The sequence below is a fragment of the Sprattus sprattus genome (genome assembly GCF_963457725.1).
Source record: "Sprattus sprattus genome assembly, chromosome: 1".
Taxonomy (NCBI): Eukaryota; Metazoa; Chordata; class Actinopteri; order Clupeiformes; family Clupeidae; genus Sprattus; species Sprattus sprattus.
This window is the reverse complement of record NC_137920.1, coordinates 49,491,344-49,518,213: the sequence shown is the minus strand read 5'-3', so window position 1 is coordinate 49,518,213 and position 26,870 is coordinate 49,491,344. Positions and strand designations below refer to the sequence as shown.

The 26,870-nt window shown below is 42.7% G+C and overlaps 1 protein-coding gene across 6 annotated transcripts in view; it reads right to left on the bottom strand.

Annotated features, from left to right (window-relative positions):
* Positions 1–26,870, bottom strand: part of npas2 (neuronal PAS domain protein 2) — a 98,452-nt gene that overhangs the window by 42,127 nt on the left and 29,455 nt on the right. The window lies entirely within an intron of this gene.

The window sequence follows — 26,870 nt, the reverse complement described above, 5'->3', positions numbered from 1 at the left end:
TTTAATGTTGTCTTATGCTTCAGTAATAATAGCCCTGGACCCATTAGCTTCCTTGATGGCTGGCAGACAGAAATCTGTCCCGGGGACAGCTGATGTTTGGGTTTCCTGAGGCAGTTAAGGACAGGACTGAAGACAGTTAAGGACAGGACTGAATACAGTTAAGGACAGGACTAAAGACAGTTAAGGACAGGACTGAATACAGTTAAGGACAGGACTGAATACAGTTCTTCTGAATGTTTGGGCTTGCTAAGACAGTTAAGGACAGGACTGAAGACAGTTCTTCGTACAATCATCCTCCCCAAGTCCAACATCGAAGCCTGTCTGAACTGAAGGGTAGTCTTCCTTTCTTTTTCCACACTCTCAGCAAACCAAAAAGCTTTTTGTTCAATACTATGACAAGAAATGTGATTCACCACTGTGTTTTTCTAGAAAGAAAAGTCTGTTTCATGTTCATGCTCTGCTTCATGCTCATCTTTTATTCTTGTCTGAAGACACAGACAAGATGCATTAAATGGCCCTAGAAGATGCAAAAGCCCTCTCCATCTCACTTCATTAAATCAAATACTCTTCACATTGTTCCACAAGGCAGAATTGTCTAAATCCCTCGTTAATTCTCTCTGTTTGGTCCTCTTTCCATCCTTTCCAAACTACTTCCAATTAGAAGTAAACGAGCATGGATGAACAGACAGAAGTAAACGATCATGGATGAACTCATCCTGTAGTGGAATTCCACTGCATCAAAGTTTCCTACAATCTTCATGGCTGGAAAAGAACATCATCATCATCATCACCATCACCCTCTCCTCCTCCTCCTCCTCCTCCTTCTCATCACTGATTGAGTTGAACATGGGGGTTTGCAGACTGGAAACATTCCTCACAGCGTCTCTGTTGCGGACTTGTAATTGTGACAGCTCGGTGGCTCAGTGGCCCTTTTCCAATCATTAACCATCGTCTGGCGTGTCCACCAGGCTGTAGCTTTCCACTGGACCACAGCCCAAAGTCTATTACACACATAATGCAATTAGGTTTAAGAAAAAAACACATTACATATGTTTGAACTGATGCTCGTAACACCGCTAGCAATAAATCCATGCATCATCATCAAGAGCACTTTATCTATGAATAGATGATGATGAACTACAAGCAAACAGTAATGGGGAAAAATATCTGACACATCAACTAATACAGCCTTGTGCTTTCTGTAGGTACTCAATGTTGCTTAGGTTTCAATGTTAGCATTAGAACTGACAAGCACACAGTTGAAGAGCTGTTTCCATGTGTTTGTACTGGTAGTCATAACATCACTAGCTACAGAGCACGGATCACAGATCACTGTAAAGCTCACTCCCACTGATAGAAGGAGAGCTGACAATCGATTAGGGATGCACCGATCCACTTTTTTCACCTCCGATACCGATATCTGAGGTTTAGTATCGGCCGATACCGATCCGATACCGATATAAAAAAATAGGGTGTGATCCTACATATGTGAGTGTCTGCAATTAGAATGGGGACTTATTAGCACTGCACTGAATTACTTTAACATTTTATTGCTACACAATAACAATTACACAACTAATATTACTCGATACATATAATTGTACAAGGCAACATGAATCTCATTCATAGCTCATACAGTACAGATATTGAAGACATTTCTAGATCGGGTATCGTGACAATTATTAAAAAAAAGAAAAAAACAATATATGTTTATGTATATAGGTAGTGTATTATGTGTGCACTTTGCTATTAGTAGCGATTAGCATACTAAGCGGAGATTTAGTTATGTCCTGATGTTGATTCGCTGTAATAAAGATGGGTTCATCCTGTTAAGATTTCGACTGGATGAGCTATGAATGAGATTGATGTTGCCTTGTGTAATGTCCACAATTATATGTATCGAGTAATATTAGTTGTGTAATTGTTATCGTGTAGCAATAACTCATGTTAAAGTAATTCAGCGCAGTGCTAATAAGTCCCCATTCTCATTGCAGACGCACACATATGTAGGATCACATGCATCGTCATGTAATGGAAATTGATGAATGCATATTAAAGGGAGATAAAGAATACTGCTTTGGTAATGGTGGGTCTTTTAACAGACTAGAACCAGCAAATACATTAACAGGTTACCATGTTGAGCCTCTACAATGTAACGTAAAAGTTGACGCTAGCGGATATATGATTGCTAACTAATATGAACACTAGCGCTAGTTAGAACGTACATTATTTAAGCAATATAGCACGAGTGGGAGTGGGGTAGGTAAGGGATAATCCCACCCGTGGGATTATCCCTTACCTACCCCACTCCCACTCGTGCTATATTGCTTAAATAATGTACGTTCTAACTTAGGGCCTGATTTACTAACAGGATTGCGCCCATTTCTGGCGTAAAATAGCGGTCGTAAACATAAAACGGTATTTACTAAGGGGCAGCAGCGCATATTAACGCCTGTGGGTGTGAACAGGGGAGGTAACTTGGAGGTGGGTGGTAACGTAGGCGTGAGGCGCAATTTACATGGGTGGAGACAAGGTAAGTGCGCCTAATGATGTCATGCGTGGTATTTACTAAACTGCCTGTGGAGCGCACGTCTCCAATTTGCAGGATAATTCTCCGCCTCATAAAAGCACGTCTTAACCAGGAAGCGCAATTTCATTGAGTCTGAAAACGTTGATATGGCAGCAGTGATAAGAGCAAGGCGAAGAATGAAGACAGAGACAGCGCACAGAAAAAAAAAAATCAACTCGCATAACACATTTTCAGTTAAATGAACCACAAATCATTAGACGGTACAGGTTAACCAGCCACGCAATACTTCAATTACTGAACCAGATCAGAGATGACATCTAACCCTCCAACGGAGATCACATTCCATTCAATCAGTTGGTAAACATTGCAAATATTGGCACCGGATCATTTCAAACAGTTATAGTATCAGCAGTTTATATGTCTCAGCCTTCACAAATATTCACACAGGTACTCGAAGCATTGCTATGGCGCACTGGTCAATACATTTCCCCACTGCCACAGCTGAAATTATAGACATCAAACAGGACTTTTTTTGAAATCGCAAACTTTCCGAATGTAATATGAACCATTGATTGCACCCACGTCCATATATATTGTAGTGAACCCATGTCCCTTGTAGAAATTATTAATCTCGCCATGCACACATCTATATTGTTATAATAGACAGTTTATGCATTAATGCCACCAATAGCATATTCTTTATAATCGTGTTCTTTTAAACATCTTGCTGTAGGTGATGGCGGGCAGAACAACATTATAGCAGCGCACACATTGAATCAGGTTCAGTGATTGAGCGAACGTGAACCAATATATCAATCTCCACTTGCTGTAGCTTCATTTTCTCTTCCTAAATAAATACCACGGAAAATACGGAAAAACACCGTGCGTTAATGTGCGAACGCAGTTTAAGCAGCGGTCGCAATGTTAGTAAATCAGGCCCTATATAGGGCGGAGTAAACACAGATTGCCCAGCGCGATCTGGTTTGATAAATACCAACTAAAATGCGCTAAAACACCGTGCGTTAATTTGCGAACGCAGATTAAGAAGCGCTCGCATATTAGTAAATCAGGCCCTTAATGTCTTGGTTTGGAATTTTAAGAATTTTGAATTAACGGTTATCATCAACGCAAATTTTTCATGGCGGAGTGATTTATTATTAGCTGTGAAAAGTCCCGTAACTGTTGGTATGTTGACGAATAACCTATAGCATGGACCGTCTATCGTCCAATCAGAAACAGCTAAATTACGCAATAGAACCCAATTGTTTTATAATTGTGATTATTTTTAGCCTATGTCATGAATTGATAGTGATGACTAGACATGATGTTAAGTAGCAAATGAGCAAAAAATGCATCAAGATCTCATGTCATGCACTCCTCATTTCTCCCTCTCGCACATGTGGTCACACACATACACACAGTTACCATAGTTTTGCGCAGTTTTTTTATATCGGTATCAGATTGGTATCGGCCGAAACTAAACCTGAGATATCGGTATCGGTATCGGAGGTGAAAAAAGCGGATCGGTGCATCCCTACTGATAATCACACAGCTAAAGAGGAGTTGATTTGACTTGACTAGACTAGACTAGACTCACCAAATACATGAGAAAGAAATTAAACGGACCTTCTTGGTCAAGTGGAACTCATGTCATGGTAGATCTATTACGCTTACTGTTCTTCTGAACTCTGGCTGGCTGCGTGGTGCTTCCTCATATATTCATGTTGTCTTCAGTGTGTAAGCTTCAGGTCTAATTAAACGCTGTGTGCCAGTATGGGGGAGTCTTTTTCTCCATGGCAACGCTTTACGCCACACCTCCGGATCAGACAAGAACCTACGCTGTGCCAGATCAGGCCTGGATGTTTTTCCACATTTAATACCACCCCCCAAATACACACACACACAGAAAGAGAGATAGAGAAAGAGAGAAACCCAAAAATAAATACAATTCTGTGTAATAACTAAACAAATTTAAACTATTTTGTCTCTAAACTTCTCTTGCCGGAACCATGACCAGTTCTAGCTTTCGTAACTGATGGCCTCATTCCTCTCTCAGCACCGTCACTATCATTTTGAAAAGCCAGTTTCTCTCTTTTTTGTTGCATCTTTGCATAATTTCAGAGAGCTGACAAACTATTTTCTCATCTGCAGGGGAGCGAAACCTTTTCCTGACCCACAGTTGCACATAGTCATAATGAGTTTCCATTACTGCACACGCTGGCGAGGCATAAGCCATCGAGGACACTGCCTTTCTTGCAAACAATGTACAGCATTTGAGCAAATCATCCCATTCAGAGCACATTTTTCATAGAGCTGTGGGCAGACATGGAAGTCATAAATGTTCAATTGATGCCCTGTTTTTGTATCAAGACCTTCAGTTGGTTCCAAAAGGTAATGTACATTTTGTGATATTATTGCATATGGGTCACAGAAAAGGTTCCTTTCCAAGAACAATGAGTGTCATGACCCAAAACCACACCCATAAGGTACTGCAAACAAGTCCTTACATGCATCTAAGCAGACACTTATATAGAGTTAACTACATTTGAACTAAACTCAAAAGAGCCCTTCAGCTTAGCATGCTCAGGCAACATCAATCACAGCATATTTCCTATTCACAAGCCGTTTTGTTTTTGGTGTCATTGATTTTAATCAGTTTGTTCACAAACAGCATTTGTGTTCTGTAGGGTGGCCATATTAGTCAACCATGGCCCAGTCCCGTCTATTCTCCGTCGATGCCATATTGGTTAACCATGACCCAGCCCAATCTATACCCCTTCGATGCCATGTTGGTTAACCATGACCAAGCCCAATCTATTCCCCGTCAATGCCATATTGGTTAACCATGCGGAGTGACCACTCACTGTGGAGCATTCTGCCAGCCTTCCCCGATCCCACCTGATCAATGTCGCCAATACCAGAATGACTAACTAAAAAAGTAATGTTTTTTTCTTGCAGAGGAGAAGCTTCAAGGTGAGGTGATGTGAGAGGCTTGTCTTATTTGTAAATGTGTCTGCATTCAAGAGAGTGTGTCTTTTCAGTAGAATTTCTGCTTATGCCATACGTATGAAGCACGAAGAGCACCTATTCTATGACATACAAAGAGATAATGGAACATTCATTCAAAAAAGCTTGAGCTCACAAGAACAATTCCTCTTCCATTACCGTCCAGTTTACCCGTTCCACTGTTCCAAAAATAATAAGACCTGGATTTGTTTCTCTTACTAATTTACTAATCTCCAATTTAGAATTTTTGTATCTACAGCACCCGAAACCATGTTGTATTATATGTCTAGAAACCATATTTGCTAAATTGACGATAAGAAACCAATGAACCAAGACTTCCCAGCAGTCTGTTGAGCAGGTTGTGAAAGGAACCTGGCAGCCCTGACAAAATAATGCTTGTGTGGGTTTGTCTGTGTGAGAGAGAGAGAGAGTTTGTGTGTGTGTGTGTGTGTGTGTGTGTGTGTGTGTGTGTGTGTGTGCGTGTTGTTGTGTTGTGGTCTAAGGGTGTGTCTTACAACCCGTAATTTGTGTGGTGCATTAACCCAGTTCTATCACTCTGACTATGAGGCATGATATGAAACATCCAGAGAACCTTAGAGAAACATTAAAGGGCCATCGGAGGAAAGCGCCTCAACCACATGAAGGCTCACAACAACTAGAGACCGTGCCAAAATGACAGGATTGCCCTCTCTTGCTCTCTATCTCTCTCTATGTCTGTCTGTCTTTCTGTCTGTCTCTCTCTATGTCTGTCTGTCTGTCTGTCTGTCTGTCTGTCTGCCAAGATGACAGGATTGCCCTCTCTTGCTCTCTATCTGTCTGTCTGTCTGTCTGTCTGTCTGTCTGTCTGCCAAGATGACAGGATTGCCCTCTCTTGCTCTCGATCTCTGTCTGTCTGTCTGTCTGTCTGTCTGTCTCTCTGCCTCTCAAGAGGAGAATCAAATGAACTTTGCTAGCCACAAGGCAGAACAGAGGCTTGTGAGGGTCACTCTGCATCTCCATCTAGCATAGAGGACGCGATCAACACAAAAACCTGACCTGAAATTAGACCTCTGCTTCTATAGAGGTGCCCCCTTTGTTTTCTTTCTGTCATAACGCAGATGAGGACATGGATCGAGCCATTTTAAAGACAATTCTACTGCTACCAACCTCCACCACAGCTCTAAAGCACCACGCCTAGCTCTATGCGTTGTGTTTAGCAGGGCTTGCAAAATCGCTAGCCTAAAGCACAATTACGTTTTCTTGTCGGGTTATCAAAATGTAACAACTCCCTGTCCAACAGGCTATCAGAAATGATCCCCTCAGAGAGAGAAAATTCCCTCCTTTATTTGCCTTTTATGCTCTTTTGACTTGCTGTTTGAAGGAAAAACATTGACCACCGAACGAATAAGTTGTTGATCGTGATGGTTTGTCCGCTAGGACGTGTACGTGTTAATTGGAAAGGTACTAATTGGGTTGTGTTTGAGGCCAGAGTCCTCTGCCACACCAGCTTTCCACGCAAAATAGTGCACCAGAAAAGATGAGGTCGATAGCGTTCTGCCGACACAACTAACAAAAGTGTATATCTCATAACATAGCATTTACACAACAACATGAATTTGGACTCAATTTAAAGATGAATCACACCCTTATCCATTTGTTCTTTTCCAAACATATCACCACAGTCCACGGTCTGACCATGAACATGAACACTGATTAAGTTTATATACATGTGCAGTGACGGAAACGCTAAAAAACTAAATGTGACATATGTCAATAGGTTGATAACGTGCATCAAATTCAGCCCTACTCCACCAAAAACAACCAGGGGCTGCCACTATACCATTAAACCAATATTGTCTATACACTCTATATTTTAGTAGGTAAACCACTCAGCGGTGGCCATATTGGAATTAAAGATGGCTGCCCCCACATATCAACTTTATTTGCACGTCTGTCTTATTTGTGTCTCATTAAATCAGTCATACACACAGTACTGTCCGACTTCTTGGTTCATCAGGATGAAATCAAATGTGTTATTCATAATATAAAGTTAATTGAAGCTTCTGTTGTTTGCAATTTATGTGTGGTGAACATCACGCTGCAAAGGCTTGTGTCGTTTGTCACTTCACATCAATGGCAAATCTGATTGATACATGTCCTATCTACATCAGAATATCCATGAGGAGGATTTCCCATCTTTTTACAGGTTTATATACAATGAATGTACTTTAGAAAGAAAGAAAGTCTGTTTGTTTTGCCAAAGCACAATATAAATGCCACAAAATGTTCACAGAAACGAGAAATGTATGGTGTTTTATCTACGGTAGTAAAAAGGCCCCCCCATGGGTTGCACTTGTTACCATTCACATCCATTAATAAAATGGGCATGTTAATGACAATGATTAAATAACTGTAGTTTCTTTAATCATGAGGCTTTTTTTATTTTGTTACTTTACTAAGATGCGTAATGATGTTTATAATTGTTGCAGTCTGTGCTAATTAAATAAGTGTTTTTGTTGCTTTCTACAGTTGCACTCACACCTCGGCCAGCATTAATGTAAACATGCACTTCACGAAACAAACACACACACAGGGGGAAAAAACAGGCACCAAACTCAAGTTCAAGATCATGACCAGTGCCTGCATACCTTCCTGACACAGATACTCATGTTGAAACAGCCTCTCTCTATCTCGCTCTCTGTCACACCCACCCACCCACCCACACACACACCCACACCCACACACACACACACACACACACACAAACAAGGTCAGTTGGGCCTCTTGCATTTCAGCAGTGACAAGTTCAACAGGTTCAAGTTTTAGACTAATGCTTGAGAGTATACATTAACCACAAACACATAGGCCTCACACAAGATCCCCCCACCCCCATCCCCATGCACACGCGAATACATGCTGTGGGAGTTACAAAAATATTTAATTAAACATGAAGTGAAATTATAAATAAAACCAACAATAGCTAATATTTGTTATTTGTGTAGCAAAGTACATAAGTGTTAAGCTCCACAAAAGTTAAATTAATGATTTTTCACTGTGGCCTTGCAACCAAAATATGAATATTTTCAGTGTTGTCAAGCCCTGAAGCCTTCCTGCTATATCCAGCCAAAACTGTACATTCTTGTCTTCCATTCTGCAGAATCCATTCTGCAGAAAACCTGTTTTTCAAGTAGATCCGTAAAGTAAAACAAAAACCCTTGAAAAATAATGCATTTTCATTATTCATCAGTGGAGTTATTTCCAAACGAGATGCTAAACGCTAGGAAACAAGGTTCTTTGGAGTGTCCCCAGAGAGGCACTGACTTTGCTGTAGATGAATGGTTCTAAAACCATTTAGTGACAAAAAGATAGTTGTATATCTATGAGGACAACAAAGAAATGTACTCACTATTCTCTTTTCTGGGAAAATGCATCCCAACTGGCTCCAAGTATAAGTCTTTTTTCATACAGATTACCATGTGTGCAACAGCCTTTTATCCAAACCAAGTTAATGTTTAAATGTATACCTCCCTGACTATCTCCTTCCCCCTGGAGGCCTTCTGCTGGAGTAATGTATTAAACAGCACTTGTAAACGTACGTTATCAGTCATGTGGCCCCTTGGCCCCTGTTTGTTTTACACTACACCACCATTTGTAAGTCCTTCTGGCCAAAAACGTCTGCTGAGTGAACACACTTGAAGGTAAACATCGCACCAGCCTCAAAATACAACTGCAACCTAGCAACTCTGTGCCACTTAAGCTGTCTGCAGAGCATCTGAGTAAAAAAACAACAACAATATGATCAGCAACATACTTCTACCATCCTTGTCAGATTCAAGACTATTGATCACACCAGTGGTTTCCCCTTTTGACAATAACAACCCCCGCCCCACCAACCCTTGGGGGCCATTTCATACTTTGGGAACCACTTACACTACTGTAGAGCGGATTCTCTCAGTGACCTTTGAAACTGCCGCCCAGAGGACCCTCTTTCCAGGAAAAACTAGATCAGTGTCCCACACAGCCACATCAGCGCCATCCTGGCTATTCTGCAGCAGGCACACATTCAGCTGCCAGCTACCTGTTTATTTTCTTGCAGTGCCAGCTGCCAAATTGTACCTGACTGTGCACAACACTGGGCACCATCTGACCACAGCTAACTGTAAAGGGGGTGGTTCACACCTCACATTAACCAAACCCACAGTCTCGGGGCAAAGCAGCCAGTGCGGCAAAGTGACAGCAGACAAAAAGTGAACAGTGTTTGCATGTTCTGTGGTGCACACAACAGTAAGGGCTAGGATGGCATGGTGTCAGAGATTAAGCATATACAGACATATAAGGATGTATTTCCTCTTGACAGCACATACAAGAGAGATTAACAGATAAGAGGAAGCATGTTTCTGCACCACCAGGCCCGGTTCTGAAGGGGTAGCAACGGGAGCAATTGCACCCGGGCCCGTGTAGAGGGGGGCCCGTTCTCTTTGATCCTTTCTGATATACCGAGTGTGTCTCTAACAGCACAAGTTGACCATGTGGCCTGTGCAACGCAATCTCCCTATTGGCTGTTAGCGATTTTCTTTTTTTTTTTAATGTATCAAAACACATGTATCACACCCCCCTCCCCCCGTGGGAAAATCGCGACGCAGGCTGGTTAGTTAGACGCGAGCCTCGCAGCCTGCATTCTATCAACGAATGTTACGAGATGAGGTTACTAAAATATTCTGCATGTCTACTCAGTTTAAGAAATGCTTCCCAAGTAAAGGTTTGAAAAGAACTTCAAGCTTCAGACTTTCTGTTAGGGAAGCTGTTATCTATCTGCAGAGCAAATGTCAGGCTCATACAAAAACATTAACGTGAATTAATTGATGCTAATACCTAGCACGGTGTCTATAGGATTTCCCATATACGTTTGCATTAAGCTAACGTATTTTCTACCACAGTAAAACATGCAATACTATGTGATTGTTTTTAGAAAACGAATGTTACGTGATGAGATTACTAAAATGTAGTCTGCATGTCTGCTCAGTTTAACAGTGCTACCCAAGCAAAGGTTTGAAAAGAACTTCAAGCTTCAGACTTTCTGTTAGGGAAACAGCTTTCTATCTGCCAAGCAAATGACAACACGCGCAACCTTTGGGAGCATGAACTGCACTGAGTTTTTGCGCAACAATTAACCCCAACCTGAAGCAAGCAGCCGCCTTTAGTAGGCTAAAATGTCGGGACACAAATCCGGTTCGCTAAAGAGAAAGGAAAGTAAACGGAGGAGCGAAGGTACAAAAAAGTAGACAGAAAATGCGAATTTATACATCTTGGCTGAGTAGGCCTAGTAGACAAACGGCAGAGGATATGGGCCCTGAGACAGATGTTGGCGCATCCACTAGACTGTCTGCGTTGGCTGTGTTGTCCATCGAAAACCGCACGGCAAGACAAGTGGATTACAGTGACATAATCGCAAGATTTGCTGCGGCCAAGACACGACGCATACAGTTTTAAGGTAGGGCAATGGGGAATCAAGACAGTCCGCTGCGGCTGCATGCTTTCAGTTCAGTTGTGTTGATGTTGTTTAATTGATCGGATTTAGACTAGGTTTTTTTTTTTGCGGGGGGGGGGGGGGGTCTGGCTGTGCGATGTTGCACCCGGGCCCAGAATAGCGCCGGACCGGGCCTGTGCACCACCACACTCACCACACACACACACACACACACACACACAGAAACGTGCAGGGGCACCATAACAGGACCTATAGTCTGCCATGAATAACATGCATCTCTTCTTCCTCCTAGCCTAAGGATCTTCCCATCCTGAAACCCAGTCCGGTAGTCTAAAAATAAAAGCACAATTTCTGTAACTGCATTCAAAAACTCAAGCATGTGACAAGAACAACCTACTAACCACCTCATTCATTCAAATGACGCTGGTAAACATTCTCACGAGCTGACCCTAGTGGCCAGCTTAACCTATGGATTCAAGAGGTCTTGGGGTTAGTCCAAAGTCCTCCAACATTCATTCATTTATATAGCATTCATTTCCAAAACATGATGATTTTGCCCTACATTTCAAGGACAACAGTAGTTTGGTAGCATGTAGCATGCATAGATATGTCAAGGGTAAATGCACAGGAAGTCCGCCTTTCATATGTTAGTTCCTCAAAGATTGGTGGCTTGTGACCCATATTGAATCATACAGAAACTGGCCATGTTTAGAGTGAATGTGTTTTGAAGAAATGTTAACCTCCCTGATCTATACTGCATGCTCATAATAGTGTGTTTTTTATTACTCTTTCCATGCCTCAAATAGTGACTGGTCCCCCAGCAAGTGTTGATTCATCCTGGTTATCCCAAACGTACACACTGTGATATGGCTCCAGCCAAAAGGCTTGTATACCTGAACATCTTGTGTGAGTGCTGCCTTGTGATCCTGGAAATTGCACTCTCCAAAGCTAAATGCTCTCAATCTGACACAAAGTCCAACAAGACTGAGCCCCATCATGGGTGGTGTGCACTGGAGAGACGCAGCCCCATCATGGGTAGTGTGCACTGGACAGACTGGGCCCCATCATCATGGGTGATGTGCACTGGAGAGACTGACCTCCATCATGGGCGGTGTGCACTGGACAGACTGGGCCCCATAATCATGGGTGGTGTGCACTGGACAGACTGCATCCACACACTCCCTTTTCGATCGGCTCTCAAGCATTTTCATTCTTTTTCTGGTGTAATGGAACATGTTGGTAGGTAATGCGTGCTCTTTTACAAGAGTAAATCACCGCTGCTTGCAGACAACAGTTGACTGTGGAGAGGGCTTTTTCCTGCTCAGGCCCAGAACTGTTGTAGAGTAAGCAGAGCCGGTCCAGATGCATGTGCTATGTGGGCCTCTAGGCAGTGTGTTTACCACACTCTGAATGAAAAGTGCGTTAAAAATAAAATGAATTACTATTATTACTGTTACTCCTGCTAGTTTGGGGTTTCACCTCATAGGACTATTCTAACATATTTCAGAATACTGTTGATATGCAGTATTCTGGAAGAGAGAGAGAGATAGAGAGAGAGAGAGAGAGAGAGAGAGAGAGAGAGAGAGAGAGAGAGAGAGAGAGAGAGAGAGAGAGAGAGAGAGAGAAGGAGAGGGGCAGGGAAGGGACAGAGTCTGAAAGGAACAAAGAAAGGAATTAACTGGATATAAAATTAAAACAAAGATTCAAAAACTGCTCCTGGGAACATTCAAAGGAGCCTTGCCCCTGATCAAGGTCAGAGACTACCAGGGAAAGACAGCAAGCATTCGGGTCAGTGCATTTTCTCTACACTCCAGCTACAGATCAGGTCTTCATCTCATCTGAATTGCTCCATCCGAAGCCAAAATAGGCATTCATTATCACAGCAATCCGTACGACACTGAGTAATAAAAGCACAGGCAAGTCCTGTTTCAAGTTCGAGTTTTACTCCCTGACCTTTGTCGCTCAATACTTTTCAAGTGAGGAAATGATTGCATCACACTTTGACATCCTACTCTATTGACATAAGGTGTGGGTCATTTTGTTAAAATGTGTAGAAATTATGTTAAAAGGCCAATATATGGCTTCATGTAAGTTTGAAAGGGGTTTGATTTATGTTTAAGTCAGCAAGTACTCCAAAGTAATAACACAGCACCAATACATATTTTTAACTAAGTCTTTCTCAATTACTCAAATGTTCGTTATTGAAAAATATGATCGCTGCAACATTTCTGTAGAGTTGCTCAAAACCAAAACAGTTCCGTCGGAGGCCAATAATAGTGACCCAATTAAGAGTGCATTCCAAGATTTTGAAGTAGGCTGTGATTTCCAAACTACAGTTTAGTTTCAGGTTCTGTTTCATGCACAAGATAAGTGAGAGGCATAACTCTTCTTTTCGTGGGAAATATGGATTTTCTGCGCTGTCATGCAGCTCCTGGTAAAATGATCAATTTAAAGAAACAGCCTACCGCGGCAACATCAAGCGAGCCGCATAGGGTGTCTGATCGTGGAAACTGACCCGTAATTAAACATTTCCAGCGATCAACAATTGCCTCCCTATACCAGATCTATAGCCTAGCCTAGAATTTAGTTGCTGGTTGCTTGATGTTTGCGATACAAACTGATTGAGTGACGAGGGCATTTCATGCAATGCATGCCAACAGCAGTATATAATTCATTTGTCATCACGACGTTTTATGCAAGAATAAACCTACAACCTACCTTGAATTAAATACTTCGGTTCTCTTGGACGTTCTCACGTTGTCTCTTTCCCTCAGCAACATTTCCAAGTATAGGCTACAGCTTCTCACATTAATCCAAGTGTGAGATTATACTCGCTATAAACAAATAGTTAAACGCCGCTACAGCTACAAACCAGTGGCGGAGACAGTTCGCAAATCATAACCCATTAAATAAGACGCATCACAGATACCCAGATCGATATCACATTCCCGGCGATTAATGTTTTTCGCGAAATCTTCCCTGTTTTTTTGCTACCCGCTCCACATCTTCTTCCGCTGGCAGCCGCTTGTAAACAGGACTGATCTGTTGCGAACTACGAAAGTAGGTCATTCGGTAGCTCAATACTTTTAGCCAACGACATCATAAGTAAACGGCAGCGCACCGCACGACAGGATCGAGTAGGCTATGCATGGCACAAAAAAATTATATTACAGGCTCTCGTGTCGCCTACACATTACAGATTTGTCAGCTGCACTCGGTTTTTCTGACGGTTCCTCATAGTTTAATAGCGAAGAGTAAGAGCGACTTCTTAGTCTTACACACACAACCCATGTCAAATAGAAATAGTAAGTATGAACATTTTGTTATGAACAAAGTACTCTAATCAAATAGAATGACAGAAATTGAGAGAAGTATGAAGAAATGGCAGCTTTCGGCGTCTAAACACAGTTTCCTCTACCAAATCCCACTTTTAAGGGGCAATACCAACGTATTTCTACAAACTTCAAAGGAACAGAATCAATCGGGTACGCTAGGCTCTTCGACATTATATTTTATAATTCCTTGAACTGCTGAAACAGGAAGAGAGACTGATGTCGGCTACCCTACAAAAGAGAAGTTCATGTATATTTATCACTTCCCCATATTTTAAGATTGCATGAAAATAAGATACCAGTGTTCACATTACCACCAATTTATCTCATCTACCATGTCATTGCATGCAGCGCCAGTCTGCTGCCATATTATTGTTAACTGTATTGGCGCATGCGCCGTGTGTCATCTTTCTCTCTATATTATGCCTGCATGTCTCCGGTGCGGTCGCCCGGTTTACTCCGTGTTCAGTAAAGTACCAACTATACACTTACTCTCGGTTGTGAGTTATTCCTAACTACTGACCTGGTGGCAGCGCAAACTCACCGAACCCAACCTCACGTCAACCTTCATCATAATAACTCAGACGCACGAGTCACCAACTGAGAAGGTAGTTGGTTAATTTATCCATCCATCTACATAATGGCAGCTAACATGTGGTGCTTGTATGGAAGTTTATTAGACTCTTTATTCAAATGGAAATGCATGTGTCAAATAGCAATTCAATGCGCAAAGTGACAGTGCAATCCGCAATTCAAATGGCAAACCAGTTGTCAAATGGCAATTCAATGTGCAAATGACAATGCAATCCGCAATTCAGTTTGTATTATTTTGAATACAAATTTGAATGAACGCTTACTGCATTGGATTTCATATTGACACGGTTTTTTCGACTCTTTATTCAAATGGCAATGCATTTGTCAAATGGCAATTCAATGCGCAAAGTGACAATGCAATCCGCAATTCAAATGGAAAAGCAGTTGTCAAATGGCAATTCAATGTGCAAATGACAATGCAATCCGCAATCCAGTTTGTATTATTTTGAATAACAATTTGAATGAACGCTTATTGCATTGCATTTCATATTGACACGGTCTTTTCGACTCTTTATTCAAATGGAAATTCAATGTAGTAGCTAAACAGCACCCCAAGTATATTGCATTAGCATTTACTTGTCATCACGCTCTTTTTGTTGCAAAATTCAAATGGAAAGGCAATCTGTCAGTCGCCCCATCAAGGCGGGTCCCTACCCCTATTGAGAGTAAGACCCAACTCTACTCTGCTTCTGAGTGGCTACAACAAATACCAGCCAATCAGAGGCAGAGTAGTCTATTGGGGGGGGGAGGGGGCAGACAAACTTTGTTGCTATCGTAATGCTAACAACAATATGGCGACAGAAGAACTTGTTGCAACGCTCACTGCCTTAGCAGACGATGTAGATGCAAATCGAGTGTCGTTAACTGATGTTTATGATAGAATACAAATTATTTCCCAGAGGGTGGAAGAACTTTCTGCCCTAACAGGCCTCGACACCACAGGTGTTGAAACTAAGTTGACACAAGCGTTACAGGCACTATTACCGCGTAGGGTGGGCGGTTTCTCGGAGGAGCTGCGCTGCCGTTTTCACCATTTTCACTGTTGTATCGTCACAGGTGTATGCTACCTAAATGTGAACTTTTCAAACGGCCCTGTGTGCTCGTGGCGGTTTTTTTCCCCTCAGTTGAGGTTCACACTAACATATCACGTGACTGACATCACGTGGATATTGATATGTTGCGGATTACATTGCCACTTTGCACATTGAATTTCCATTTGAATAAAGAGTCGAAAAGACTGTGTCAATATGAAATGCAATGCAATAAGCGCTCATTCAAATTGTTATTCAAAATAATACAAACTGGATTGCGGATTGCATTGTCATTTGCACATTGAATTGCCATTTGACAACTGCTTTTCCATTTGAATTGCGGATTGCATTGTCACTTTGCGCATTGAATTGCCATTTGAATAAAGAGTCGAAAAAACCGTGTCAATATGAAATGCAATGCAGTAAGCGTTCATTAAAATTTTTATTCAAAATAATACAAACTGAATTGCGGATTGCATTGTCATTTGCACATTGAATTGCCATTTGACAACTGGTTTGCCATTTGAATTGCGCATTGCATTGTCACTTTGCGCATTGAATTGCCATTTGACAAAAGCATTTCCATTTGAATAAAGAGTCTAATAAACTTCCATAGTGCTTGTCCCAAACAAGAGACTCTGAATTCTTTTGAAAACTGGAAGCAGAACTTACTGTACACACTGTCTTCAGATCCATTGTTTGCCCCGTTTCTCGTCGAGGGGGCGACGTGGACGAAAAAGAGTAAAAATAATGTCCTAAGAGGATTCAGAGACGACGGCGATAACGTGCCTGCAGCTCGTAGACAGACTGCTCAACAGAAAGTGAGTCATTTGGAACTGATGCTAGGTCAAATTGCCAACTATTGCCCAGTGATCTCACGCAACACTATTGTCAAAAATTCTTCATCCATAGACAATATCTGGCAAGCCATTCGTTTGCATTATGGGTTTCAGACAACTGGAGCTCAATTAATTGATTTTGTAGATATGCATCTAGAAACCGATGAGCGACCTGAAGATCTGTATCAGCGCCTTATGGCCTTTACAGAGGATAGCCTTCTCAAAGCCAATGTATTGACTCACCACTGCCAAGTTGTTACTGAGGACGAGGAGCTATCCCCCTCCCTCGAGAACTTCATAGTTATGACATGGTTACGCCTGATACACCCTGAGTTACCCAAACTCATTAAACAGCGATATGGCAATGAGTTACGCACACGCACACTGGCCTCTATTAAATCAGAGATCTCTCAAGCCCTTGACTCTCTCCTCAATGAAATCCGCTCTGCCGACAATGCTACAATCATGCGTGCTGCTGTCACTAGCCGGGCATATAGTAGCTCATTGCCACGCAAGCCCTCATACAGTCCCTCTGCTAGAATGCCAATACGATCTGGCAACCACGAGAAATCATGCCCCCTTTGCAAACAAGCAGGGCGCCAGAGAAACACACACTTCCTCAGCACATGCAAATACTTACCTGAGCAGGATCGAAAATTCATGCATAAGGCTAGGCAAATTGTCTCTGTGCTCGACGAAGATCCTGATGATGACGCACTCGTGTGCCACGAATTCCCTGATGAGCCACATCTTCATGAATTCCCAGAGCCCACACAGCCTCACACTGCTCGCTCTTGAGGTCCGTCAATCTCCATACATCGACACTTTCTGCAAACACCACCATGCCCGCATCATCCTTGACAGCGGTGCAACTTGCAACATGATTAGACTGTCTGCAGCTTGCCAGCTTGATGTCCACATCACCCCAAGCTCCCAGTCAGCTCACCAGGCTGACGGTTCCTCTCCTATGAAGGTGGTAGGGGAGACCCGCCTCACATTCTGTCACGACTCAGTCATTTCAGTTTGATGGCCTGGTAGTGGAGAACTTAGATGTTGACGTACTGGCAGGCACCCCCTTTATGTCCACAAATGACATTTCTGTGCGACCCGCCAAAAGACTTGTCACCTTGGGCGATGGGACAGCATTTCCCTATGGCTCCACTGGTAGCCATCATGACACCAATTCCGTCCGTCGCACCATTGTGTTGCGTGCCCCTCCCACGTCAACCACTGTATGGCCGGGTGAATTTGTGGAGATTTGTCTCCCACCTGATGCCCCATCTGACTCTGCATATGTCATGGAGCCGCGTCTGGATGCACAACGTGTGCGCAAGTGTGTTGTGGCGCAGACCTGGCCCTACCCTGGGGTCGTATCCAGTGTTGCAGGGAGGATCCGTATCCCTAACCTCTCTAATGAGCCTCACATCCTGAAGCGCCACCAACACTTCTGCCAAGTGGATCCCCTCTCATCCCCTACCACTCCAGACCCAGTACCTGCTCCTTACACCAGCATGCCCACGGTGAGACACCTTTTGTCACCGGCTACTGGACCTAAGCACTCCCAGAGCGTTCAATTGGATCCGGACAACTTGCTCTCTCCTGACATCAAACACAGGTTCCGTACACTACTGGATCAACATGATGAGGTATTCAACCCTGCTATCCCTGGTTACAATAGTGCCCTAGGTCCTTTTGAAGCTAAAGTCAATATGGGTCCTGTTGAACCACCCAAACGTAAAGGTCACTTACCTCTATATGGCAGAGACAAACTCACTGAGTTACAACAGAAGTTTGATAAACTGGAGAGTCTCGGGGTCTTCCATCGTTCAGAGGATGTGGATGTGGAGTATCTCAACCCTTCGTTCTTAGTGAGGAAACAGAGTGGCGGTTATCGTCTGGTGACTGCCTTCACGGATGTTGGCGTTGACAGCACCGTACGACAAATAGCCCAATGGAGACACCTGATAGCAACTGACCTATATAATGCCTTCTACCAGATACCTCTAGCACACAAATCCATGAAGTACTGTGGCGTCGTCACCCCTTTTCGTGGAGTCCGTGTCTATACACACTCAGCTATGGGCATGCCTGGATCGGAGACGGCTCTTGAAGAACTCATGTGCCGCGTGCTAGGAGATCTACTTCAAGCAGGTGCTGTGGCAAAGCTTGCTGATGATTTATACTGTGGCGGCAACACCCCAGAAGAGCTGTTGAAAAACTGGTCTTCTGTTCTACATGCGCTCGGGCGTTGCAATTTACGCCTTTCGGCAACGAAGACTGTCATTAACCCTCGCTCCACGACTGTTTTGGGGTGGGTGTGGTCCCAGGGTAAGCTTCAGCCTAGTCCTCATCGAGTGTCTACATTAGCTGCTTGTGAGCCTCCGAAAACAGTTGGAGGCATGAAGTCCTTCATCGTTGCCGTCAAAGTAATGGCCCGTGTGATTAAACACTGCTCTGCTCTCCTTGCCCCTCTGGACGATGCCATAGCAGGAAAATCATCAAAGGAGAAGATCACATGGACTGACGAACTACACTGCAACTTCAATAAGGTGAAAGAGTCACTGTCCTCAAGCCGTTCAGTCACCCTGCCGCGTCAAGATGACCAGTTGTGGATTGTCTCTGATGGCGCTGTGAGGAGACCTGGCGTAGCCGCTACCCTATATGTAATGCGCAACAACAAACTTGCTCTTGCTGGCTTCTTCAGCGCCAAATTGCGTGATCACCAGTTGACGTGGCTGCCCTGTGAGGTGGAGGCCCTCGCTATTGCAGCGGCTGTTAAACACTTTGGCCCGTATATCATCCAGTCATCAAACAGAGCGTGTGTCCTGACAGACAGCAAGCCATGCGTACAAGCCTATGAGAAGTGCAGGGGTGAGTTCTCTGCGAGTCCCAGAGTATCTACATTCCTCTCTACGGCAAGCAGATTTCAAGTATCAATCCGACATGTAGCGGGTGCTGCCATTCTTCCGTCTGATTTTGCCAGTCGCAACCCCCCTGACTGTACTGACATGGCATGCCAAGTGTGCATTTTTGTGCAACACACACAGGCCTCAGTCGTGCGCCTACTGTCTAGTGACGACATCCTGGCTGGTCGTGCAAGGCTTCCGGTCACGAGCAGAACGGCATGGAGATCCCTGCAGTCTGAGTGTCTGGATTTGCGTCGAACCCATGCACATCTTACTCAGGGAACACGGCCATCTAAGAAGCTTACCAACATCAAAGACGTCAAGAGGTATCTCAACATAGCATCCCTAGCCAGCGACGGTGTGCTCATTGTGAGACGTGACGAGCCCCTCTCCCCTTCACATGAGTGCATTATTGTTCCTAGGCAGGTTTTGGACGGTCTTGTAACTGCTTTGCACTTGCAGCTTAGCCACCCCACAGCGAACCAGCTGAGAAAGATTGTAGGGAGATATTTTTTTGCCCGTGTCATTGACAAGGCTGTCAGCCGTGTCACTGATGGCTGTCATTCATGTGCGGCTCTCAGACATACACCCCAGACCATTGTAGAGCAGTCCTCATCCGACCCCCCGGCTGCTGTCGGCATCACCTTTGCCGCTGATGTCATGAAACGTGCACGCCAATTAGTACTGGTAGTACGAGAGTGTGTGACATCCTTTACTGTGGCCATGCTTGTGGAGGATGAGTGTAACCGGGATGGTCTCATCAGACTTTGTGTGGAACTACGTCCCGTAGATGGCCCTTTTGCCGTGATCCGGACAGATCCGGCCCCTGCCTTTAAGGCCCTGGTAGCTGACTCGCTTCTTGCTCAACACAGAATTTCATTGGAGCTAGGGCGAGCCAAGAACCCAGGCAGCAGCCACGTGGTGGTCCAGTGTCAGCGAGGCTCCTAGCCATAGCAACTGCTTGCCTGAACTCCAGAATCCGTTCACGCGGCTTGTCCGCCCGTGAGATGTGGACACAGAGAGACCAGTTCACCTGCACTCAGTTGCCTCTGGCTGATGAGGAGCTTATACGCCTACAGCATGACAAGCGGGTACAGAATCACCCTCATAGTGAGAAATCTAAAGCCCCTCGGGGGAAGACCCTAGTCCCCACGTCAATCAAGGTTGGTGATCTTGTCTACCTCACCTATCGTGTCAAGACAAGTGACTGCTACAAAGTCCCAGCCACCTGCCCCGATGCCAGCCGTGTCCCCAGCTACGACGACGCATCGGATGACGACGACTTGATGGCTCCAACTATGCCCAACGTGTTATTCCCCCAGATCCCCCCTCCACCTGCCATCCCCCCCGAGATAGCATCAGTGCCCACTCCAATGGGTCAACACCCCTACTCTATAGACCAATCCTGTGAGTTACAGGAGGCTTCAGAGTCTACTCAAGCTGACCCTGACGTTGCGCCCCCCTCATCAAGGCGCTCCACCAGGCAGCGCCGCCTGCCCTCTCGTCTGAGTGGCTATGTCATGGACTTGTGATGGACTCTTTGCGTATCCGTTTTCATATACAGTAGCTTATTTCATTGCTTCTTGTATGTGTAATGCGGCATTGTTCTTATGTGTATAGCTGGTGTAGATTTAAGACAGCTCGTTTTGAGTTCTGCCCATTTAACATTTAGCTAGTTTGCCTGTACAGTACGGGTAGTCCTTTTCAATAATTGTGTGTTACAGTTTGAGTTAATGTGTGCTGTTGTGTGGTGATCTGTTGACATGCTCTCTCACACAGGTTAGCGATGGGAAGAAGAAAGGTGGTCACGCCAGTCTGCTGGCATTATTGTTAACTGTATTGGCGCATGCGCCGTGTGTCATCTTTCTCTCTCTGTATTATACCTCCGGTGCGGTCGCCCGGTTTACTCCGTGTTCAGTAAAGTACCAACTATACACTTACTCTCGGTTGTGAGTTATTCCTAACTACTGGCGCAGAAACATGAGAAGCTTAATATAGATCTGCACGAACACAATAAACAGTCCAGAAAGGGGCCAACGCAACAATAGGTCCTTGGTCTGTTGAATGGTCTGACCTCTAGTTTGTTGTAATCTTCACCAAAGATGCCTCCTTATGCAACCATTACAGTATGAGCTTCCACCCTCAAAAGGGATAGAATGCAAACTCAATAGCAAAGAAAACAGCAATGTCTCAGAAATGTTACAATGTTAAATGTTATCCAATGTTTAAGGAAATACTCCTGACATCAGCTGTAATCTTCAATTTACATAAATATACCCAGTTACAACCCTCAAACACAGAAAAGGTATATCTGCCATATGAAGATATAGGAGCCACAGGATCATTGAGTTTTCAGTTGCAAAGGTGAGAGAAGCAATTACTGCAATAATGACTATTAGGTCAGATTCGATTATTCTCAGACTGTCAAAATGGTTGATGCCAAGAGGAGCACTACAGTTGACACTGATGTTGGCAATATGATTGCTGTGATGTGTGTATATGTGAGTGTGTGTTCTTTCAATCTATTACACAATTTTAAGAAAATAAACCTCAGATTTGCACAATGTAGCCTACAAGACACTGCATATTCCCTAACCCTAACCCTACAAGACACTGCATATTCCCTAACCCTACAAGACACTGCATATTCTTGACTTCAGACCAAATGCCATAATGGGACTGAGTCGGTGCACTGGCCACACAAAAACTATATACTATGAAGTACATTATGTTGTTTTGTTGCAAAGAAATATGTTTTCAACTCAAAAAACGTTTGTCAAGCTCTGATCAAATATTAATAAATAAAGAAAATGTGTAGAAAGTTAGAGAATATTAGTACATGTTTTTGACAACCAATTACAATCACATCGTTTTAGGTTTGATCTTAAGTCTGATTAGCAAAAGCAATTTTCTTTCTTTTGGATTCATATACATCACTGTGTCTAAACTGACTTCAGTGTTCAAGCTAATATTGGAGATTGGATAATCACCATTAAGCTAAAAAAAAAGAGAAAAAAACAAACTAATTTTCAAAGCTATATCACTCTTTCCTTTTGAATGTGTCTTTTGAAACAGGGGCTGATCTTTCTCAAAGTAATGCAAAGTGGCACTGAATGTGGGTCAGTGGAGCAAGGTAGAGAGAACGATCGAGAGTGAGTGAGTGACAGAGATAGAGAGAGAGAGAGAGAGAGAGAAAGAAAGTGCAAGCAAGAATAAGAGGGAGAGAATGAGAGGTAGAGAGAGACACAAAAAGAAAGGTGAAGAAAACGTGACATTGTGTGAAGGCAGGAAGAGGGAGCGATGAAGGGTGAGTGCGTCCCCGCACCACCTGCCCATGCTTGTGTGTGTGTGTGTGTGTATGTGTGAAAGAGAGAGAAACAGAGAGGGATGGTGTGGTCGTGATCAGGGAATGCCTGTGTGTGTGTGAGTGAGAGCGAGGGGAGTAAACCGCAGCAGACGGTGATACTAATCAGGGCCACGGAGAGGTATGCCCCAGGTGTTCCTCCATGATCCTTTCACAATCTAAAGACGTAACCTACTTCATCTGAGTCACTGAGTCTACACGGTACATGACTAACTTAACACCAAAGAATAGAATACACTCTTTAACACTCCAGCGGATGAAGTGGTTAAAAATACCCACACACACATGCTCTGTCATGCGTACGAGAGCTCATACACACACACATGCACACTCTCTAAAACACACTTGTGCACATACACACTCTCTAGGACACACTCGTGGTCAGGTACATTGCACACATACAGTGCCGCTTGAAAGTATGTGAACCCCTTGAGCATTTAGTTGTTTTACCATGATTTTTCATTTTTTTCATCACCAATTTTCCATAGATGAAATGTCAGGTTTATGTTTATCAATTGCATGTACTTGTTAAGAGGGAATTGTGTGAGAAGCCAAAAAACTACATGAAACATGGAATTAGTGTATTTTCCTTTTCCTAAGGATGTCTCATTTAATTGGTTTGCTTAATTGACTAATTGAGCACCCAAATATGTTTCACTGAATCTGTTAACTGCTTGACTTTACCAATGCAGCTGCGGGTTCACTTACTTTTGCAAATACACTAATACCATGTTTCATGTAGTTTTTTGGCTACTCACACAATTCCCTCTAAACAAGTACATGCAACTGATAAACCTGACATTTCATCTATGGAAAATTTGTGATGAAAAAATAGAAAAATCATGGTAAAACAACAGACAAACAACAACAAAACCCTTAACTGCTCAAGGGGTTCACATACTTTCAAGCGGCACTGTACATGTAGGTTGTGGGCCCATGTGCACACACTTTCAGATGGACTTTAAGGAAGTACTAGGCACACACACACTTTCGAATGATCTTCTCAGAAGGAAGTTATAAAACTCACACTGAGTTCAAAACACAATCTCAACATCAACCGGCCAAGCCTCAAATAAAAACAAAACAAAATCTAATGACATATAATATGGAGGACTGAAAGTGCCAAAATTCAATAAATAAATACATCATCAATAATTATTTAAATGTGTCATTAATTAATTCAAATTGGAATTAAATACATAAATGTTTCATTAAATAAATAAATACACCATCAATAATTATTTAAATGTGTCATTAATTAATTCAAATTGGAATTAAATACATAAATGTTTCATTAAATGTGTCATTCATTTATTAAATGCCAATTCATTTTATGTAAAAAACATATTTAATTATTTCACTATTTAATTAATTATGTCATGGTCCTGTGTTGCAGCGCATCAATCATTTATTTTATCTGTCAAACTCACCCATCAAAGTCAGTGGGCGGGGCTAACGCTGATTTAGTCTGATCCATTGCTTTAGTCTGAAGTGCCTGGAGAGAGACATTTTTCCACCGGTTCCAGCACCAAAACTTAACGTTATGGAATCTTGTGACATGTTACTTTGGTTACAATTGTGAGTTATTCACGAGTGGTCTTCTTCCAGCGAGAAGGCACATTAATTTCGACAAAACTTAAATTATGTTTAACTTTTTAATACCATGTAGTACCATACGACCTAAAGTTAAAGTTCTGTTTACTTGATCGCTTTAGCATAGGACTAGAGTTTTTGAGATGCTCCATGGACCAGCTCAGCAGTAGTTAATTCCTCTGAAATAAACCATTCAGCATATTCACACCTATTTGCCTTGAGAAGTTTCTTGAGAACTCTTAGAATTTTCCACGACATATAAAAGTTCTGTTTACTTGGCCACGGGTTTCTGTATTTCCTCATGTAGATCAGACGAGTGGCGGGAGTTCATGACGGGAGTTGACTAGCTAATACACTGATACTAACCAGTTGCCTTAACAACTGTAGCAGTAACCTACAGCAGCTAGTGCTAGTTCGCAAGCTACTACACGAACTTGCTTAGTCAAGAGCTTTTTTTTCGTTTTCAAGTGGCAAGTCTTCTACAGTACACACAATACAAAGCTAGCACTACATCACATTTTGATGGATGAAAGCTATCTTTATTATTTGTAATGTGTTTGTTATTAGGTCTGTTGTCCTTTTGAACCCTGCTATCCAACTCTCCTCGTATTTCCTCATACATTTTAGCTTTCCTTACTGACTTTTCAATTTTGTTTTGCATTTCTGTTTATGGCTAAATTGCTGTCGAGGTATTTAATCCATGGCCCACTACTGGATCGATTTTCTGTTTTCTTCACCTCGCACGCTCTGGATTTTTAGCGTTTAAGAAATGTTTTTGTTTGACACCCAGTGTTTAGGAATGAGGCCTGCGTCAATCCAAATATCTGCAATCGGTAAGCCTTTACTTAACCAAATCAGGGAAACCAATCAGGTATTAGGAATCCGCCCACTGACTTTGATGGGTGAGCTTGACAGATAAAATGAATTATTGATGCGCTGCAACACAGGACCATTACATAATCAATTAAATAGTGAAATAATTAAATATATTTCTTTTTTTACATAAAATGAATTGGTATTTAATTAATTAATTACACATTTAATAAAACATTTATGTATTTAATTCCAATTTTAATTAATTAATGACACATTTAAATAATTATTGATGATGTATTTATTTATTGAATTTTGGCACTTTCAGTCCTCCATAATATAAAGCCAATTCAACAAACAAATAATGAATCCTAGTCATCAGAGACAGATGGAAAAAATATGTATATATTTACAGTACATTTGTTTGTGAGTTATTCCTCTGTACAGCCCTATGATGGCATACCAAAAAATACACAGCGCTTTGACTACCACCCATCAAAACATCCAGAAAGCGCAGCGGAACGTAAATTAAGACATTTCCTAGACTTCCGGAAGCAGGTCCGCCACCTTGACTTCCTTTCCCAAAAAGTGCCCTCACCCTCCACCCGGCATCCCACTCACACACACACCCACACACACTAAATGAAAAACAACCAAGAACTGTAGTGCTCCTTTGGCTCAGCTGGCCCAGGACACTATACATTGCTAAAAATGCATACCTGCTTCAGATCACAGTGTCTGCTAAATAAATTAACGTAAATGTTCTTACAGCTGCGCTTGAGAGCTCTCAGAGTTTGCGTAGAAGATTTTTGATCCGGAGAAAACAAAAACTCCAAAAATGAACAACACAATTCTGTGCCCAGAGAAAGAAGCGGTGAACGTTGAATGTAGGCTACTTAACGGCAGCCATAAACACTAATGGTTCTGTTTACCAAAGAGAGAGGCAATATTTCAGTGCAACGGGCATTTAGTTAATAACTGATAACAGCCCTTCAGCCTCCTTGGAGGCGAGAAGAAGCGACTCCTAACACAGCAAACAACTGACTCAGGATCAGGTCAAAAGAAGTATCACTTAGAGCAGCATTCAAATACTAAACACTAACACAAAACTGTCCACAAAGTTTGTGGAACATTTACTTCACTTCATAATCGCCATTTTTTACACTGTTGTTTGTCAAGTGTTTCGTATGTCTATGGGTGTGTGTACTCAAAAAAGAAAGCATGTGAGGAGGAAATGTGTGTGTGTGTATGTGTGTGTGTGTGTATGTGTGTGTGTGTGTGTGTGTGTGTGTGTGTGTGTGTGTGTGTGTGTGTGTGTGTGTGTGTGTGTCTGTGTTGTTCCATGGGAACATAGATATTGACAATTCTGAGGCACTATGTCTGAGGTGATTCCGC